Genomic DNA, 20,379 nt, shown 5'->3' with positions numbered 1-20,379 from the left:
TCTTCTTGATGATGCTATGCTTATCTTGTCATGCAATGACTTGTGGTGAGTGAATCGAGCTTGTTAAGTAGTGTTCATGATGTTGCTGTTTTGCTAGGCTGAATCTGTTATTTCGTGATGCCATGTAAACATGCTTCTACTAATCATTCTATGCATAATCTGGAGATGTCCTATAAACATGTTTTGATCTACATATCATGCTCTATCCATACATGCCCCTGGTAGCATTTATAGCTTGCTGTACCTTGTTCATATCTTGCTCCAAAGTTGCTTCATAATGTTGCTGTCAGCCTGTTAACATTAAGTTCAGTTGTTACCATGTGTTTTGCTGGTGATCCATGCACCCTATGGCCTTGCTATTGCCATGCTTAGCTTCACAAACATGTCTTCTTACTGTTGGGTGCCTTGCCATGCCATGTATTGCTCTGTAGTGAGTTGCACAAGCTCATCTACATGCCTTCATAATTATGTTTCTCCATGTTTGAATCTGTAATATAACTTGCTATGTTTACGTGGGTGCCATCATATTTTCTGATCCTTTTTGGCTTATGGTCAGTAAAGGACTTTTGATCTATGCATTTAGTAGTATCATGCCATGCCTTTGTTTGCCATGATAAGTTCCTGTGACATGTTGTTTGATAGCTCTAAACATCGCATCGTGATGTCAATTTCTGCAAAGTCTGAAATTGTTATAACTTGCAATCTTACCATGTGTGTTTGAGCATGTTCTAGTGATTTCTGGAGATAGCTCAGTGTTCATGTTTTGTTTTGCTTTACCTGTACTTCATGTCCATGCCTTTTGTTTTCTCGTTGAGGTCCTGTAGCATGTTGTTTTGGTGCTTGCAATATGCCTAGTTGCTGTTTTGGACAGATTGTTATAACTTGTATAGTGTGCATGTGTTGAACCGTTGCTCCATTTTGAGTGTGCTCTATATGAAACTTGCTTAGAATTGCATGTAGCTTCATATTATCATGTTGCATCCTTGTTTTGAGGTGTTTGCTTGATGTTTGGGTGCATTTTGCATCAATGCCATGTTTGACTTGTTTTGCTCATATCTTCTAGGCCGTAGCTCCGAACTAAATGAACTTTATATGTAACTTGACTAGAATCTCGTGTAGATCATCTTTGTGTTTCTTAACTTGCTGTTTAACAACTTGAACATAAGGTTTAATCAGATCTGGACCAATTTCGAAATTTGCATATGAGGACTTACCGGAATTGTTATATGTTGTTCCCGGCCTCATTTAAACTTGCCTTGATGTGTTGCTCTTGTTTGCATCATCTCTTGCCATGAGTAGCTTCATGTAGCTTTGTCATGCATCATGCTTGTTTGTGCATCATGCCATGTTCATGTGTGGTGTGTTTACCATGTTGTGTGCTTCTTCTTGTTAGTTCCTGTTTCGTTGCGATCGTGAGGATTCGTTCGTCTACGGTTGGTTCGGCTTCATCCGTTCGTCTTCTTCATGGACTCGATCTTCTTCCTTGCGGGATTTCAGGCAAGATGACCGCTACCCTGGATCTCACTACTATCATTGCTATGCTAGTTGCTTCGTTCTATCGCTTTGCTGCGCTACCTATCACCTGTTTATCAAGCCTCCCATATTGCCATGAACCTCTAACCTTTGACACCTTTCCTATGCAAACCGTTGTTTGGCTATGTTACTGCTTTTGCTCAGCCCCTCTTATAGCGTTGCTAGTTGCAGGTGAAGTTGAAGATTTCCCCATGGTGGACAGGATTTTGTTGGGATATCACAATATCTCTTGTATTATTAATGCATCTATATACTTGGTAAAGGGTGGAAGACTTGGCCTTTTGCCTAGTGTTTTGTTCCACTCTTGCCATCCTAGTTTCTGTCATACCGGTGTTATGTTCCTGGATTTTGCGTTCCTTACGCGGTCGGGTGATTTATGGGACCCGCTCGATAGTTCGCTTTGAATAAAACTCCTCCAGCAAGGCCCAACCTTGGTTTTACCATTTGCCTCACCACCACCTATCCTTTCCCTTGGGTCGGCCAACCCGAGGATCATCTTTATTTTAGCCCCCCCGGGCCAGTGCTTGTCTAAGTGTTGGTCCGAACTGAGCTGCCTGCGGGGCCACCTCGGGGCAACTTGAGGGTTGGTTTTACTCATAGCTAGTCTCATCCGATGTTGCCCGGAGAACGAGATATGTGCAGCTCCTATCGGGATTTGTCGGTGCATCGGGTGGCTTTGCTAGTCTTGTTTTACCATTGTCGGAATGTCTTCTAAACCGGGATTCCGAGTCTGATCGGGTCTTCCTGGGAGAAGGTCTATTCCTTCGTTGATCGCGAGAGCTTGTCATGGGCTAAGTTGGGACACCCCTGCAGGGTATAATCTTTCGAAAGCCGTGCGTGCGGTTATAGGCAGATGGGAATTTGTTAATGTCCGGTTGTAGATAACTTGACACCAGATCCGAACTAAAACGCATCAACCGCGTGTGTAGCCGTGATGGTCTCTTCTCGGCGGAGTCAGGGAAGTGAACACGGTTTCTGGGTTATGTTTGACGTAAGTAGGAGTTCAGGATCACTTCTTGATCATTGCTTCACGACCGTTCCGCTTGCTCTCTTCTCGCTCTTATTTGCGTATGTTAGCCACCACACTTGCTTAGCCGCTGCTGCAGCCTCACCGCTTTACCCCTTCCTTTCCTTTAAGCTTTGCTAGTCTTGATACCCATGGTAATGGGATTGCTGAGTCCTCGTGGCTCACAGATTACTACAACAACAGTTGCAGGTATAGGTTGTGCGATGATCATGACGCGAGAGCGATGCTTGCTTGTGTTGAGTTCTTCTTCTGCTTCTTCTTTGATCAGGGGATAGGTTCCAGGTCGGCAGCCTGGGCTAGCAGGGTGGATGTCGTTTGAGTTTCTGTTTGTGTTTCATCCGTAGTCGGATGTTGATCTGATGTATTATGATGTTGTATTCGTGTGGCATTGTATGCCTTATTATGTATCCCCATCTATTATGTAATGTTGATGTAATGATATCCACCTTGCAAAAGCGTTTCAATATGCGGGTCTATCCTTGGTGGATCTTCGAGTTCCTTTAGGATAGGGTCGCATATTGGGCGTGACAGCCAGTCCTCCCTGCCGTCTTCGGCATCGGGGGCGTAGTCCGGCAGAAGGGACTTCCCCTTCTTGGACCCTTCGGCTTCCCCAGTCGGGGCGGCCTTTCTCTTCTTTCCTCCCCCCGTTGGAGGGGGAGAGGCATCTTCTTCTTCCTCCTCCTCGTCTTCGAAGGCGGAGGGTGCGTTGGGGCCGTCGGGCAAATCCGACGACAACGGGCGCCGGGAACTCTTTCGGGTCCCCGTGGCCTTCTCCTTGGCCTTCTTCTCCGGCACCACGTGGGGTGCCGGAACCAGTAGCTTCGCTAAGTTTGCGTCTACTGGGCCTTCGGGCAAAGGGGCCGGACAGTCGAACTGTCCGGATGTCCTCTTCCAGTCCTGTCAAAGGAACGGGAGTTTAGAGCCCACATAAAGTCACACTATGAAATTCGGGTACCCCGTAAGGGACTAAAGGTAAGCTTACTTCGGAGGCTTGACGTTTGGCACAGAACCCGCGATCCTCGGTGACGGGAGGGGAGACCTCAGAACTCTTGAAAAGCACCTTCCAGGCGTCCTTGTGCTTCATTTCGAAGAGCCGGGATAGAGTCTGGTGCCGGGCCGGGTCGAACTCCCACAAATTGAAGTCCCGTCGTTGACACGGGAGGATCCGGCGGAAGAGCATGACCTGGACCATGTTGACAAGCTTGACCTTCTTGGTCACCAGGTCTCGGACGCAGGTTTGGAGTCTGGTCACCTCTTCTGGATTGCCCCACGATAGGCCCGTCTCTTTCCAAGAAGTGAGCCGGGTGGGATGCCGGATCGAAATTCAGGGGCCGCCGCCCATTTAGGGTCACGTGGCTCGGTGACATAAAACCACCCAGATTGCCACCCTTTGATGGTTTCCACGAAGGCACCCTCGAGCCAGGTGACATTGGCTATCTTGCCCACCATGGCGCCTCCGCATTCCGCCTGTCGGCCTTGCACGACCTTCGGCTTGACGCTGAAGATCTTCAGCCATATGCCAAAGTGGGGCTGGATGCGGAAGAAGGCCTTGCACACGACGATAAACGCCGAGATATTGAGGATGAAGTTCGGGGCCAGATCGTGGAAGTCCAGGCCATAGTAGAACATGAGCCCCTGGACGAACGGGTGAAGAGGAAAACCCAGTCCGCGGAGGAAATGGGGAAGAAAAACAACCCTCTCATGGGGCCTGGGGGTGGGGATGAGTTGCCCCGCATCTGGGAGCCGGTGCGCGATGTTGTTAGACAAGTATCCGGCCTTCCTCAGGTTTTTGATTTGTCCCTCCGTGATGGAGGAGGCCATCCATCTACCTCCCACTCCAGACATGGTTGGGGAAGGTTGAGGTGGGAAGTGCGGGCTTGGGCGCTGGAGCTCGAGCGTGCAGGGACAGATAAGCAGAGGAGGAAGAGGGCGTGAATGGAAAAGGCGGATTCTTATCCCCTTATATGGGCGGCCAAAACTACGAGCCCCCCACCGGCCTGATAAAACTCACTTATCTCCCAAGCGCCGCGGTTAATGGCGCGGTTGGGTTACCCACACCCGTATTGATGAGAATCCTGGAATAAGGGGACACGATCTCTGCTTTGACAAGACGTGCCAAGAAAACCGCCTCGCTAAACGCACTGAGGTGGAACAATAAAATGAATAAAGAGCCTGGCTGTGGCATGATGTCACACCACGAAATACGTCAACAGATCCGATTGATACAAATATTATTCTCTCTACAAAGGAATGTGGAACTTATTTTGCAGAGCCGGACACTACCCTGGTGTTCAACATCTTCTATGAAATATTCGGAGGAGGAACCCGCCTTGCAATGCCGAAGACAACTTGCGCGCCAGACTCGTCGTCATTGAAGCCTGGTTCAGGGGCTACTGAGGGAGTCCTGGATTAGGGGGTGTCCGGATGGCCGGACTAAGATCTTTGGCCAGACTCCCGGACTATGAAGATACAAGATTGAAGACTCCGTCCCGTGTCCAGATGGGACTTTCCTTGGCGTGGAAGGCAAGCTTGGCGATACGATATGAAGATCTCCTCCCATTGTAACCGACTCTGTGTAACCCTAGCCCTCTCCGGTGTCTATATAAACCGGAGGTTTTAGTCCGTAGGACAAACAACAATCATACCATAGGCTAGATTCTAGGGTTTAGCCACTCCGATCTCGTGGTAGATCTACTCTTGTACTACCCATATCATCAATATTAATCAAGCAGGAGTAGGGTTTTACCTCCATCGAGAGGGCCCGAACCTGGGTAAAAACATCGTGTCCCTTGTCTCGTGTTACCATCCGCCTAGACGCACAGTTCGGGACCCCCTACCCAAGATCCGCCGGTTTTGACACCGACAGTCACCATGCCAGTTCAAAGTCCCTGGTTGCTAAAGCTTTTCTTCATGGGTTCTATTGGTTGACAGCTCATGCTAATGCGGAGGATCTGGTAAAGCGGTGTGACGCTGGTCAGAAGTTTTCACGCCGAGCTCATGTTCCGGCTCAAGAATTAAGGATGATTCCTATCACTTGGCCATTTGCCACTTGGGGGCTTGATATGGTGGGACCCTTTAAGCGCTCCAAGGATAAGAAGACCCACCTGCTGGTGGCGGTTGACAAATTCACTAAACGGGTTGAAGCGGAGCCTGTCAGCAAGTGTGATGCAGCTACGACGGTTCAATTTCTCAAAAAGATTATCTTCCATTTTGGCTTTCCACACAACATCATCACGGATAATGGCACGAACCTTTAGGTGAGATGGAGGATTTCTGTCAGAGAGAGCACATCCGGCTTGATTTAGCATCTGTGGCGCACACCCAGTCCAATGGTCAAGCGGAGAGAGCCAATCAAGAAATCTTGAAGGGTATCAAGCCTCGGCTCATGGTTCCTTTAAAGCGAACGCCGGGTTGTTGGGTGGAAGAATTGCCTTCTGTGTTATGGAGCATCAACACCACCCCCAATAGATCGACGGGTTACACACCTTTTTTCATGGTATACGGGGCAGAGGCGGTCCTCCCGAGTGATATTCGTCATGATTCGCCCCGGGTTGCCAATTATGTTGAAGCGGACAGTGAGCAAGCACGCCAGGAGGCGTTGGACCTGTTAGATGAAAAACGGGATATGTCTTTGGCTCGTTCGGCGGTTTATCAACAAGACCTACGGCGTTATCACAGCCGCCGTGTTAAGACAAGAACCTTTCAAGAAGGCGACTTAGTGCTCCGGCTCATCCATGATCAGACCGATATGCACAAGTTATCCCCACCTTGGGAAGGGCCCTTTGTGGTCAGCAAAAATATGCACAACGGATCATACTACCTCATTGACATTCGAGACAACTCACGCAGTTCTAAGGAGGAGACCCGGCGGCCGTGGAACATAGCTCTCCTTCGGCCTTACTATAACTGAGCCATAGGCTACTCTTATGTACATATTTGGACAATGTATATATTATGATCAATAAAATAGACCACCATCCTTGCTATAAGCAGGGCCTCTGCTGTTTTTTCTCAAATATCTTTGAGTTACATGGGGGCTTTAGCTGACAAAGCGGAGTACTTCCTGTTAAACCGGCTATCATGCCACAATACAGCTTGGGAGCTTCATACCCAAGGGGCCAAAGAGAGTCTGGATGCTATGCACAGCTCAAACATAGGCACCCAATGAGCACAGCTCACAAAGTTACTTGGGGGCTCTTTGTGTAAAGTAACAAAGAGTTTGAAAGGACCCTTGTAGCTGGGTATCGACCCACGGCTTGGAAGCTTGGTATATTTACCTAAAACCCCGGGTTAACCTGCCTTCATCAAGTAAGCCACTCCTATCCAGGTAATCCTGGCATGACCCACCGAACGTTTGACAGTTACTCTCATTGAGACCCTGAACTTGTCAAAGTTAAAACGACGATTGGTTAGTTGGAGGCCCATCTTAAAAGGATTTGTCAAATGGTTTAACTCAGCGGCCTGGCAGCCTACGAAAAGCCTCGAAATTGGGCCTGGCAGCCCTCGAAAAGCCTCGACTACATGGTTTATTTTCCTTTGTCAGTTCTTTTTGAATTTTATGTTGAACCGGTATCTTTTGATCTGGTCTGGCTTTTCAGTCATCATATTAACCTGGTGTTTGTTAACCCGGTTAGGTTTTCAACTACAAGTTGTCAGACCTTATTATCAAAACAGAGTTTCTTAACCCGGCCTGGCTTTGACTACATGTTGCCAGTTTTGATCATCTAGTGTTCATTGTAACCCGGCATAACTTATTACACGCCATCATCATATGGTGAGAGTTATAATAGCTCAAGATTTGGGTTTTCACCCTTACTACAATCAAAGTTGGTAAACCAACTACGTGATGTCATATCACAGGTACGAATTATTTCATATTTATTTAAGTTTGGCTATCAATGAGGCTTTATCTTGGGCAATATGACCCGTCCGGCGGTAAACCGCCAGGACAATTTTTTTGGATGCAGACATTAGGATGACATGATATTATCAAGGTATAAGCAAGCATAACACGTATCATGTGTTGGAAATATGCCCTAGAGGCAATAATAAAAGGATTATTATTATATTTCCTTGTTCATGATAATTGTCTTTTATTCATGCTATAATTGTACTATCCGGAAATCGTAATACACGTGTGAATACATAGACCACAATACGTCCCTAGTGAGCCTCTAGTTGACTAGCTCGTTGATCAACAGATGGTCATGGTTTCCTGACTATGGACATTGGATGTCATTGATAACGGGATCACATCATTGGGAGAATGATGTGATGGACAAGACCCAATCCTAAGCATAGCACAAGATCACGTAGTTCATTTTGCTAGAGCTTTTCCTATGTCAAGTATCTCTTCCTTAGACCATGAGATCGTGTAACTCCCGGATACCGTAGGAGTGCTTTGGGTGTACCAAACATCACAACGTAACTGGGTGACTATAAAGGTGCACTACAGGTATCTCCGAAAGTGTCTGTTGGGTTGACACGGATCAAGACTAGGATTTGTCACTCCGTATAACGAAGAGGTATCACTGGGCCCACTCGGTAGTGCATCATCATAATGAGCTCAAAGTGACCAAGTGTCTGGTTACGATATCATGCATTACGGTACGAGTAAAGTGACTTGCCGGTAACGAGATTGAACGAGGTATTGGGATACCGACGATCGAATCTCGGGCAAGTAACATACCGTCTGACAAAGGGAATAGTATACGGGGTTGCTTGAATCCTCGACATCGTGGTTCATCCGATGAGATCATCGAGGAGTATGTGGGAGACAACATGGGTATCCAGATCCCGCTGTTAGTTATTGACCCGAGAGCCGTCGTGGTCATGTCTGCATGTCTCCTGAACCCGTAGGGTCTACACACTTAAGGTTCGGTGACGCTAGGGTTGTATGAATATGAGTATGCGGCAAACCGAATGTTGTTCGGAGTCCCAGATGAGATCCCGGATGTCACGAGGAGTTCCGGAATGGTCAGGAGGTAAAGAATTATATATAGGAAGTGCTGTTTCGGCCATCGGGAAAGTCTCGGGGTCACCTGGTATTGTACCGGGACCACCGGAAGGGTCCCGGGGGTCCACCGGGTGGGGCCACCTATCCCGGAGGGCCCCGTGGGCTGAAGTGGGAGGGGAACCAGCCCCTAGTGGGCTGGTGCGCCCCCCTGGGCCCCCCTGTGCCTAGGGTTGGAAACCCTAGGTGGGGGGCGCACCCCACTTGCCTTGGGGGACACTCCACCCCCCTGGCCGCCGCCCCCCTTGGGAGATTAGATCTCCCAGGGCCGGCGCCCCCCTGGAGGCCTATATAAAGGAGGGCAAGGGGGAGGGCAGCCGTACCCTGTGTCTTGGCGCCTCCCTCCCCCTGCTACACCTCTTCCTCCTCCCGCAGCAGCTTGGCGAAGCCCTGCCGGAGTCTTGCTGCATCCACCACCACGCCATTGTGCTGCTGGATCTTCATCAACCTCTCCTTCCCCCTTGCTGGATCAAGAAGGAGGAGACATCATCCGCTCTGTATGTGTGTTGAATGCGGAGGTGCTGTCCGTTCGGCACTTGGTCATGGGTGATTTGGATCACGGCGAGTACGACTCCATCATCACCGTTCTCTTGAACGCTTCCGCATGCGATCTACAAGTGGTATGTAGATGCAATCTCTCTCCTATGACTCGTTGCTTAGATGAACTCATAGATGGATCTTGGTGAAACCGTAGGAATTTTTTTAATTTTCTCCAACATTCCCCAACAGTGGCATCATGAGCCAGGTTTCTGCGTAGTTCTCTATTGCACGAGTAGAACACAAATTTGTTGTGGGCGTAGATCTTGTCAACTTGCTTTCCGCTACTAGTCTTTTATTGCTTCAGCGGTATTGTGGGATGAAGCGGCTCGGACCGACCTTACACGTACGCTTACGTGAGACATGTTCCACTAACTGACATGCACTAGTTGCATAAGGTGGCTAGCGGGTGTCTGTCTCTCCTACTTTAGTTGGAGCGGATTAGATGAAAAGGGTCCTTATGAAGGGTAAATAGAAGTTGACAAAATCACGTTGTGGTTATTCGTAGGTAAGAAAATGTTCTTGCTAGAACCCAATTGCAGCCAAAAGATGCAACAACAATTAGAGGACGTCTAACTTGTTTTTGCAGCAATTGTCATGTGATGTGATATGGCCAGAAGTTGTGATGAATGATGAATGATATATTGTGATGTATGAGATCATGTTCTTGTAATAGGAATCACGACTTGCATGTCGATGAGTATGACAACCGGCAGGAGCCATAGGAGTTGTCTTTATTTTTGTATGACCTGCGTGTCATTGAAGAACGCCATGTAAATTACTTTACTTTGTTGCTAAACGCGTTAGCCATAGAAGTAGAAGTAGTCGTTGGTGTGACAACTTCATGAAGACACGATGATGGAGATCATGATGATGGAGATCATGGTGTCGTGCCGGTGACGAAGATGATCATGGAGCCCCGAAGATGGAGATCAAAGGAGCTATATGATATTGGCCATATCATGTCACTATTGTATAATTGCATGTGATGTTTATTATGTTTATGCATCTTGTTTACTTAGAATGGTGGTAGTAAATAAGATGATCCCTTATAATAATTTCAAGAAAGTGTTCCCCCTAACTGTGCACCGTTGCTAAAGTTCGTCGTTTCGAAGCACCATGTGATGATCGGGTGTGATAGATCCTTACGTTCACATATAACGGGTGTAAGACAGTTTTACACATGCAAAACACTTAGGGTTAACTTGACGAGCCTAGCATGTACAGACATGGCCTCAGAACATAGAGACCGAAAGGTCGAACATGAGTCATATGGAAGATACGATCAACATGGAGATGTTCACCGATGAAGACTAGTCCATCTCACATGATGATCAGACACGGCCTAGTCGACTCGGATCGTGTAACACTTAGATGACTAGAGGGATGTCAATCTGAGTGGGAGTTCATTAAATAATTTGATTAGATGAACTTAATTATCATGAACTTAGTCTAAAGTCTTTGCAAAATATGTCTTGTAGATCAAATGGCCAACGCTCATGTCAACATGAACTTCAACGCATTCCTAGAGAAAACTCAGCTGAAAGATGATGGCAACAACTATTCGGACTGGGTCCGGAACCTGAGGATCATCCTCATAGCAGCCAAGAAAGATTATGTCCTAGAAGCACCGCTAGGTGAAGCACCAAGCCCAGAGAACCAAGATGTTATGAACACTTGGCAGTCTCGTGCTGATGATTACTCCCTCGTTCAGTGCAGCATGCTTTAAAGCTTAGAACTGGGGCTCCAAAAGTGTTTTGAGCGACACGGAGCATATGAGATGTTCGAGGAGCTGAAAATGGTTTTTCAAGCTCATGCCCGGGTCGAGAGTTATGAAGTCTCCGACAAGTTCTATAGTTGTAAGATGGAGGAAAACAGTTCTGTCAGTGAGCACATACTCAAAATGTCTGGGTTGCACAACCGCCTGTCCCAGCTGGAGATCAACCTCCCGGACGAGGCGGTCATTGACAGAATCCTTCAGTCGCTCCCACCGAGCTATAAGAGCTTTGTGCTGAACTACAATATGCAGGGGATGGTGAAGACCATTCCTGAAGTATTTTCAATGCTGAAGTCAGCAGAGGTTGAAATCAAGAAAGAACATCAAGTGTTGATGGTCAATAAGACCACTAAGTTCAAGAAGGGCAAGGGTAAGAAGAACTTCAAGAAGGACGACAAAGATGTTGCCACGCTCGGTAAGCCAGTTGCCGGGATGAAGTCAAAGAATGGACCCAAGCCTGAGACTGAGTGCTTTTATTGCAAAGGGAAGGGTCACTGGAAGCGGAACTGCCCCAAATACTTAGCGGACAAGAAGGCCGGCAACACTAAAGGTATATTTGATATACATGTAATTGATGTGTACCTTACCAGTACTCGTAGTAACTCCTGGGTATTTGATACCGGTGCCGTTGCTCATATTTGTAACTCACAACAGGAGCTGCGGAATAAGCGGAGACTGGCGAAGGACGAGGTGACGATGCACGTCGGGAATGGTTCCAAGGTCGATGTGATCGCCGTCGGCACGCTACCTCTACATTACTTACGGGATTAGTTTAAACCTCAATAATTGTTATTTAGTGCCAAGTTTGAGCATGAACATTGTATCTGGATGTCGTTTGATGCGAGATGGCTACTCATTTAAATCCGAGAATAATGGTTGTTCTATTTATATGAGAGATATGTTTTATGGTCATGCCCCGATGGTCAATGGTTTATTCTTAATGAATCTTGAACCTAATGTTACACATATTCATAGTGTGAATACCAAAAGATGTAAAGTTGATAACGATAGTCCCACATACTTGTGGCACTGCCGCCTTGGTCACATTGGTGTCAAGCGCATGAAGAAGCTCCATGCTGATGGACTTTTAGAGTCTCTGGATTATGAATCATTTGACACATGCGAACCATGCCTCATGGGCAAAATGACCAAGACCCCGTTCTCCGAAATAATGGAGCGAGCAACCAACTTATTGGAAATCATACATACTGATGTGTGTGGTCCAATGAGCGTTGAGGCTCGCGGAGGATATCGTTATGTTCTCACTCTCACTGATGACTTGAGTAGATATGGGTATGTCTACTTGATGAAACACAAGTCTGAGACCTTTGAAAAGTTCAAGGAATTTCAGAATGAAGTGGAGAATCAACGTGACCGAAAGATAAAATTCTTACGATCGGATCGTGGAGGAGAATATTTGAGTCATGAATTTGGTACGCACTTAAGAAAATGTGGAATCGTTTCACAACTCACGCCGCCTGGAACACCTCGGCGTAACGGTGTGTCCGAACGTCGTAATCGCACTCTATTGGATATGGTGCGATCTATGATGTCTCTTACCGATTTACCGCTATCATTTTGGGGATACGCTCTAGAGACAGCTACATTCACTTTAAATAGGGCACCATCTAAATCCATTGAGACGACACCGTATGAATTATGGTTTGGGAACAAACCTAAGCTGTCGTTTCTAAAAGTTTGGGGATGCGATGCTTATGTCAAGAAACTTCAACCTGAAAAGCTCGAACCCAAGTCGGAAAAATGCATCTTCATAGGATACCCTAAGGAAACCATTGGGTATACCTTCTACTTAAGATCCGAGGGGCAAGATCTTTGTTGCCAAGAATGGATCCTTTCTGGAAAAAGAGTTTCTCTCGAAAGGAGTAAGTGGGAGGAAGGTAGAACTCGATGAAGTACTACCTCTTGAACCGGAAAGTAGTGCAGCACAGGAAAATGTTCCTGTGGTGCCTACAACGACTGGAGAGGAAATTAATGATGATGATCAAGGTACTTCGGATCAAGTTGCTACTGAACTTCATAGGTCCACAAGGACACATTCCACACCAGAGTGGTATGGCAACCCTGTCCTGGAAATCATGTTGTTAGACAACGGTGAACCTTTGAACTATGAAGAAGCGATGGCGGGCCCAAATTCCAACAAATGGCTTGAAGCCATGCAATCCGAGATAGAATCCATGTATGAAAACAAAGTATGGACTTTGACTGACTTGCCCGATGATCGGCGAGCGATAGAAAACAAATGGATCTTTAAGAAGAAGACGGACGCGGATGGTAATGTCACCATCTATAAATCTCGACTTGTCGCTAAGGGTTATCGGCAAGTTCAAGGGATTGACTACGATGAGACTTTCTCTCCCGTAGCGAAGCTTAAGTCCGTCCGAATCATGTTAGCAATTGCCGCATACTATGATTATGGGATATGGCAGATGGACGTCAAAACGGCATTCCTTAACGGTTATCTTAAGGAAGAGCTGTATATGATGCAGCCGGAAGGTTTTGTCAATCCTAAGAATGCTAACAAAGTATGCAAGCTCCAGCGATCCATTTATGGGCTGGTGCAAGCATCTCGGAGTTGGAACATTCGCTTTGATGAGATGATCAAAGCGTTTGGGTTTATGCAGACTTATGGAGAAGCCTGCGTTTACAAGAAAGTGAGTGGGAGCTCTGTAGCATTTCTCATATTATATGTAGATGACATAGTTTTGATGGGAAATGATATAGAATTCTTGGACAACATTAAGGCCTACTTGAATAAGTGTTTTTCAATGAAGGACCTTGGAGATGCTGCTTACATATTAGGCATCAAGATCTATAGGGATAGATCGAGACGCCTCATAGGTCTTTCACAAAGCACATACCTTGATAAGATTTTGAAGAAGTTCAAAATGAATCAGTCCAAGAAAGAGTTCTTGCCTGTATTGCAAGGTGTGAGGTTGAGCTCGGCTCAATGCCCGACCACGGCAAAAGATAAAGAAGAGATGAGTGTCATCCCCTATGCCTCAGCCATAGGATCTATTATGTATGCCATGCTGTGTACCAGACCAGATGTAAACCTTGCCGTAAGTTTGGTAGGAAGGTACCAAAGTAATCCCGGCAAGAAACACTGGACAGCGGTCAAAAATATCCTGAAGTACCTGAAAAGGACAAAGGACATGTTTCTTGTTTATGGAGGTGACGAAGAGCTCGTCGTAAAGGGTTACGTCGATGCTAGCTTTGACACAGATCTGGATGACTCTAAGTCACAAACCGGATACGTGTATATGTTAAATGGTGGGGCAGTGAGCTGGTGCAGCTACAAGCAGAGCGTTGTGGCGGGATCTACATGTGAAGCGGAGTACATGGCAGCCTCGGAGGCAGCGCATGAAGCAATTTGGGTGAAGGAGTTCATCACCAACCTAGGAGTCATACCCAATGCGTCGGGGCCGATCAAACTCTTCTGTGACAACACTGGAGCTATTGCCCTTGCCAAGGAGCCCAGGTTTCACAAGAAGACCAGGCACATCAAGCGTTGTTTCAACTCCATCCGTGAAAATGTTCAAGATGGAGACATAGATATTTGCAAAGTACATACGGATCTGAATGTCGCAGATCCGTTGACTAAACCTCTTCCGCGAGCAAAACATGATCAACACCAGAACTCTATGGGTGTTCGATTCATCACAATGTAACTAGATTATTGACTCTAGTGCAAGTGGGAGATTGTTGGAAATATGCCCTAGAGGCAATAATAAAAGGATTATTATTATATTTTCTTGTTCATGATAATTGTCTTTTATTCATGCTACAATTGTATTATCCGGAAATCGTAATACATGTGTGAATACATAGACCACAATATGTCCCTAGTGAGCCTCTAGTTGACTAGCTCGTTGATCAACTGATGGTCATGGTTTCCTGAATATGGACATTGGATGTCATTGATAACGGGATCACATCATTGGGAGAATGATGTGATGGACAAGACCCAATCCTAAGCATAGCACAAGATCGTGTAGTTCGTTTTGCTAGAGCTTTTCCTATGTCAAGTATCTCTTCCTTAGACCATGAGATCGTGTAACTCCCGGATACCGTAGGAGTGCTTTGGGTGTACCAAACGTCACAACATAACTGGGTGACTATAAAGGTGCACTACAAGTATCTCCGAAAGTGTCTGTTGGGTTGACACGGATCGAGACTGGGATTTGTCACTCTGTATAACGGAGAGGTATCACTGGGCCCACTCGGTAGTGCATCATCATAATGAGCTCAAAGTGACCAAGTGCCTGGTTACGGGATCATGCATTACGGTACGAGTAAAGTGACTTGCCGATAACGAGATTGAATGAGGTATTGGGATACCGAAAATCGAATCTCGGGCAAATAACATACCGTCTAACAAAGGGAATAGTATACGGGGTTGCTTGAATCCTCGACATCGTGGTTCATCCGATGAGATCATCGAGGAGTATGTGGGAGCCAACATGGGTATCCAGATCCCGTTGTTGGTTATTGACCGGAGAGCCGTCTCGGTCATGTCTGCATGTCTCCCGAACCCGTAGGGTCTATACACTTAAGGTTCGGTGACGCTAGGGTTGTATGAATATGAGTATGCGGCAAACCGAATGTTGTTCGGAGTCCCGGATGAGACCCCGGACATCACGTGGAGTTCCGAAATGGTCAGGAGGTAAAGAATTATATATAGGAAGTGCTGTTTCGGCCATCGAGAAAGTTTCGGGGTCACCCGGTATTGTACCGGGACCATCGGAAGGGTCCCGGGGGTCCACCGGGTGGGGCCACCTATCCCGGAGGGCCCCGTGGGCTGGAGTGGGAGGGGAACCAGCCTCTAGTGGGCTGGTGTACCCCCCCTGCGCCTAGGGTTGGAAACCCTATGTGGGGGGTGCGCCCCACTTGCCTTGGGGGGCACTCCACCCTCCCTGGCCGCCGCCCCCTTGGGAGATTAGATCTCCCAGGGCCGGCACCCCCCCGGGGGCCTATATAAAGGAGGGCAAGGGGGAGGGCAGCCGTACCCTGTGTCTTGGCGCCTCCCTCCCCCTGCTACACCTCTTCCTCCTCCCGCAGCAGCTTGGCGAAGCCCTGCCGGAGTCCTACTGCATCCACCACCATGCCGTTGTGCTGTTGGATCTTCATCAACCTCTCCTTCCCCCTTGCTGGATCAAGAAGGAGGAGACGTCATCCGCTCCGTACGTGTGTTGAATGCGGAGGTGCTGTCCGTTCGGCACTTGGTCATCGGTGATTTGGATCACGACGAGTACGACTCCATCATCACCGTTCTCTTGAACGCTTCCGCACGCGATCTACAAGTGGTATGTAGATGCAATCTCTCTCCTATGACTCGTTGCTTAGATGAACTCATAGATGGATCTTGGTGAAACCGTAGGAAATTTTTTAATTTTCTGCAACGTTCCCCAACATCATGGCAGATCAACAAAGTCATGCATCACTACCACAGAGCAAAGAGTTTTAACTAGCCTATTACATGGCGCTTTGAGGCCCAAAAGGCTGATTGTTTTTACGCAATAGTCTGTCAAAATAATTCAAATGCCGGATTAAGACTCATTGCCGGGACGACGTGAAGTTGATGGATCTTCCGGCGCCGGTTCAACCTCCTCCTCTCCACCCAGAGGCTGGAAGTCAATGGTGGTACAGTCAATCCAGGTTAGAGCCTGAAATACAGCTTCTTCACTTATCAGATTGGACGGTTCAACTTCAGGGGCGTAAGTGTGCTTACGAATTGGCGGGATAAAATTTTGCGCTTCTATCACAGTCGTATCAACTCGATGGTTCCCTTCATCGTAAAAGGACCGATGAACAGTCAAGTTAGCCTCTGCAGCCAGTTGACTTGACAGTGGACGCATTTCCTTTGTCAGGGCTTTGAGAGCTTCTTTGTCAAATGCTGACCCATCTGCTTGTTCGTCCAGAAATCCCTTGGTGATATCAATTGGATCCAAGTCAGATATCCATGCTTTGGCATGAGTCAGTGCCAGTAAAGCGCCCGCCCTAGCAGCCAATCGCTTCACCTCCTCTATCTGTGCAGGGGTCATTGAGAGCCTGGCCAAGGTATCCTTAATTAAGGTGGGGGCCGGTCTGTTATATGAAGCTGCAGAGATAACCCGTTGTGCACCAGTATATAGTTGCTCAATTAATGTATAAGCTGCCTTCAGTTTCATCCGCATATCCGCTCCAAGATGAGCAATGCGATTGCCTGCGACGGTTTAAGAATTCAATGTTAAACTGGCGGAGTTGATAGTACTGCAGAAGCAAGTTCTTATAAAATACTTACCAAAAACTGCAGCTGTCATGGAATTAACTTGACGTTTCAGACCCGTCAGCTCTTCCTCCACCGGTTGAAGAGCTGCTTCGGCGTCTTCTGCCCGTTTCAGCAAAGCAGCTCTTTCTGTTTCCCAATTGGCGCGTTCAATTTTGAAACTCTCTTTCAGCTGTTCCATGCCAGTCAAAGCGCCTTTAAGCTCTTCTTTGGCTTTAGAAGTCTCTTCTTGCTGGGACTTAATGATTTCTTGAAGATCGGCAGTTTGGGACTCTTTGGTCTTCATATCAGTCTGCTAAGTCGCATGATACAGCAGTTAATATCTCTTCAAAGTCCTAGGTGCATAACAAATTATACACTTGGCACTTGGGGGCTAATGTGGATTGCTTTTAAAGTGAGTATTTTTTAAGTCCCAAGGCTCAATCCAAGTATTAAGCTTGGCACTTGGGGGCTAATGCACAATTGATCAGTTCTAAGTAAAGGCATTTAACAAGGACAACCAGTCCCGGTTTGTCTTCAAGAGATAAACTGTCCCTTGGGGGCTACTCAGCTGAAGAGTTCTTTATATCAAAGTCCCGGTTTATCTTCAAGAGATAAACCGGCCCTTGGGGGCTACAATGGAAGCGATATACAGAATAGAGCAAAATTTGAAGTGTTTTTGTAAAGTACCTCATAACGATCTTTAATCAGATTTACCAAACCGTCTTCAAAGTCACGGCTGGTGTAAAGGCGGTTCAACCGGAATGAAGTTCTTCGGCGCTAAGGTTGACGAAGTTTGATAAATCTGTCTTCCCTTTCCCCTTGCCCATTGCAGCGAATTCCTCTTTGGCAGTATGTTTGGCCAAGATAACCAGGTTACCAGGACTAGTATGAGCTGTGCCAGTAATAACCACATCATCATCATCACATCTTGGTGGACTTTGCGGATTGACGGCACCCCTGGCTGGACTTGGCGGATCAGCAGCCGGGCTCGGCGGATCAGCAGCCGGGCTTGGAGGAGTAGCATGAGGGCTTGACGGATCAATATGGGTGGCCGGGTCAGCTTCCGGCGGATTAGCTTCAGCGTTCTCACCTTGTGGGGCGGAATCATCCATAACATCAGTATTTCTACTGATACCCTCAGGAGCCTTCTCCGGTTCAGCTTCACCGATAAGAGCACTGGTTTTAGCCTTCTTGCTCATACGGGCTTTGGCACTATGACATCAAAACAAAGATTAGCACAGTAAAAGGAATTATGAAGGAAAATATGAAGGACAATATACTTACCCAGGGACGGTTTTAAGGGGAGGTAGCTGAGTGGTTGATGAACCGCCCGACGAATTAGAAGACGCCCGATAATTTGGATCAGTCGGATTAAGTGGATATCCGAAGAAACCCTTCAAAGGAGAAGTTTTTTGGGAGAACAAGTAACCTCTGGATGAAGTTTCCGGTTTGGTGTATCCGGTAAACCGAACGAGGTGATTTGCTGGCCACTGTGCCGGGTTGTGTGACGTTCTTCAGCTTGCTGTGTCTTCAAATAAAATTTGGGATCCAAATAAGCAAGAGGGTGAGAGTATTTTACTTTCTGAACTGAACGACGAAATCTTTGAACCGACACAAGATCTGAATCGGAAGAAAGAGAGATTACCTCAACATGGTCCGCCCGGCTGGCCTCCGCATCATCCTGGGAATAGTCATTGTCAATAAGGTGTACGAAAAAGGAACCAAGCGAGTCAAGTTCTACCTCTGGATCCGATTCGTCAACATCTTTTGGTGGATCAGAAGACTCATCGGTTTTCTTCTTGGGAGCTTTCTTGGTGACCTTGCTCTTTGCACGAGGAGCCCTAGCTGGTTTATTCCGCTTCCAGAAGGAGCTATTGGCCTGTGAAATTAAAGCAAAGGAGTGTTAGCACGTTATTAAAGTGGAGGCGAATCAGTAAGTATTAAATTGAACTTTACCGCTGGCGGTTGATTGGAGGCGCAAAAAGGTGGCAACCCGATTTGGCTGCATGCGGTGATCGGTTCGTCAAGCATCTTCTTCACAGATTCAGTAACTGCAATGTTCGTCATTACTATTTCATGATATCGTTGAGGATCCTTGACGTTGCGAGTATATTCATGCATCAATCCGGGGCGGCGACTTAAAGGCAGAATTCCCCAAGAAACCCAGTAGCAGACGAGATCAATATCAGTCAAACCGTTGGCCAGGAGAGCCGAAGCTTGGCGAGTTGAGGTGCATAAGTTTTCCGTTCTGCGGCAGTTAAGCGTAGAGGTAACGGGTGGCCATTGCTAAGCTGGTGAGGGCGGTAAACCGGCAAAGGATTTTCTCCAGTAGGGGCAGTGTTCCGGCAATAAAACCAAGTTTGGTTCCAATCTTTTGGGATGGCTATGATGTTTTTCATGAGGAAAATCAACTTCTTTTCTCTTCTGGATTGATACCCCACCAAGTTCCGTGTTGGGACCATCAGAGAACTCCGTGCGGCTGTTTAAATGGATAAAATCCCAGAACAGCTCCACAGATGGTTCTTCTTGAAGGTAAACTTCACAGAACACTTGAAAGTTGCATATATTGGACACGAAATTCGGTCCAATATCTTGTGGATGGAGTTGAAAGCTCACAAGGACATCCCGGAAGAATTTTGATCCGGGCGGGCTGAATCCCCAGTCTAAGTGTTGCATAAATACTTTGATTTGTGTCTCCGAGCCCGGGACTCGCCAATGAAGGACCCTTTTTGAGGCTAAAGCACCAGTGGTGACATATCCGTTGATTTGTGTCTCCGTGATCCGGGACGGAACCCAGTTGCAAGCAGAGAATTGTTTGGTCATCTTGGAAGGCAAACTGTGAAAGAAAAAATGAAGGCCGGTTTACGGTTGACGGTTTTAAGTGTACTACTCAGTGTTAAACCAGAAAATTGCTATTCAAGTCAAGTTGGCGGTTTAAGTGAGGACTAATGGTGTATGGCAGATTGACTATTAAAGGTTAAACCGCCCTTAGGCAGAAGAGCCAAAGCTGAAAATCTACTAAGTGTTTACAGAAACAGGTTTCACAATATGGCAGTATAATTTTGGATCTACCGTGGTTAAATAAAGAAAACTTTTCTGAGCCCTACAATGGCGCTAGGAGGAACAGAGAAGATCCAGACGGAGTCCGTTCAGGAGCGGCAAGACGCTATGGTATGGTGAACTAACAATATGGATCTAGCCGCAGATCAAAGCTATCAGGCGCA

The sequence above is a fragment of the Triticum dicoccoides genome, chromosome 1B, assembly GCF_002162155.2.
Source record: "Triticum dicoccoides isolate Atlit2015 ecotype Zavitan chromosome 1B, WEW_v2.0, whole genome shotgun sequence".
In the NCBI taxonomy this organism is placed as follows: Eukaryota; Viridiplantae; Streptophyta; class Magnoliopsida; order Poales; family Poaceae; genus Triticum; species Triticum dicoccoides.
This window is presented reverse-complemented; position numbering follows the sequence as displayed.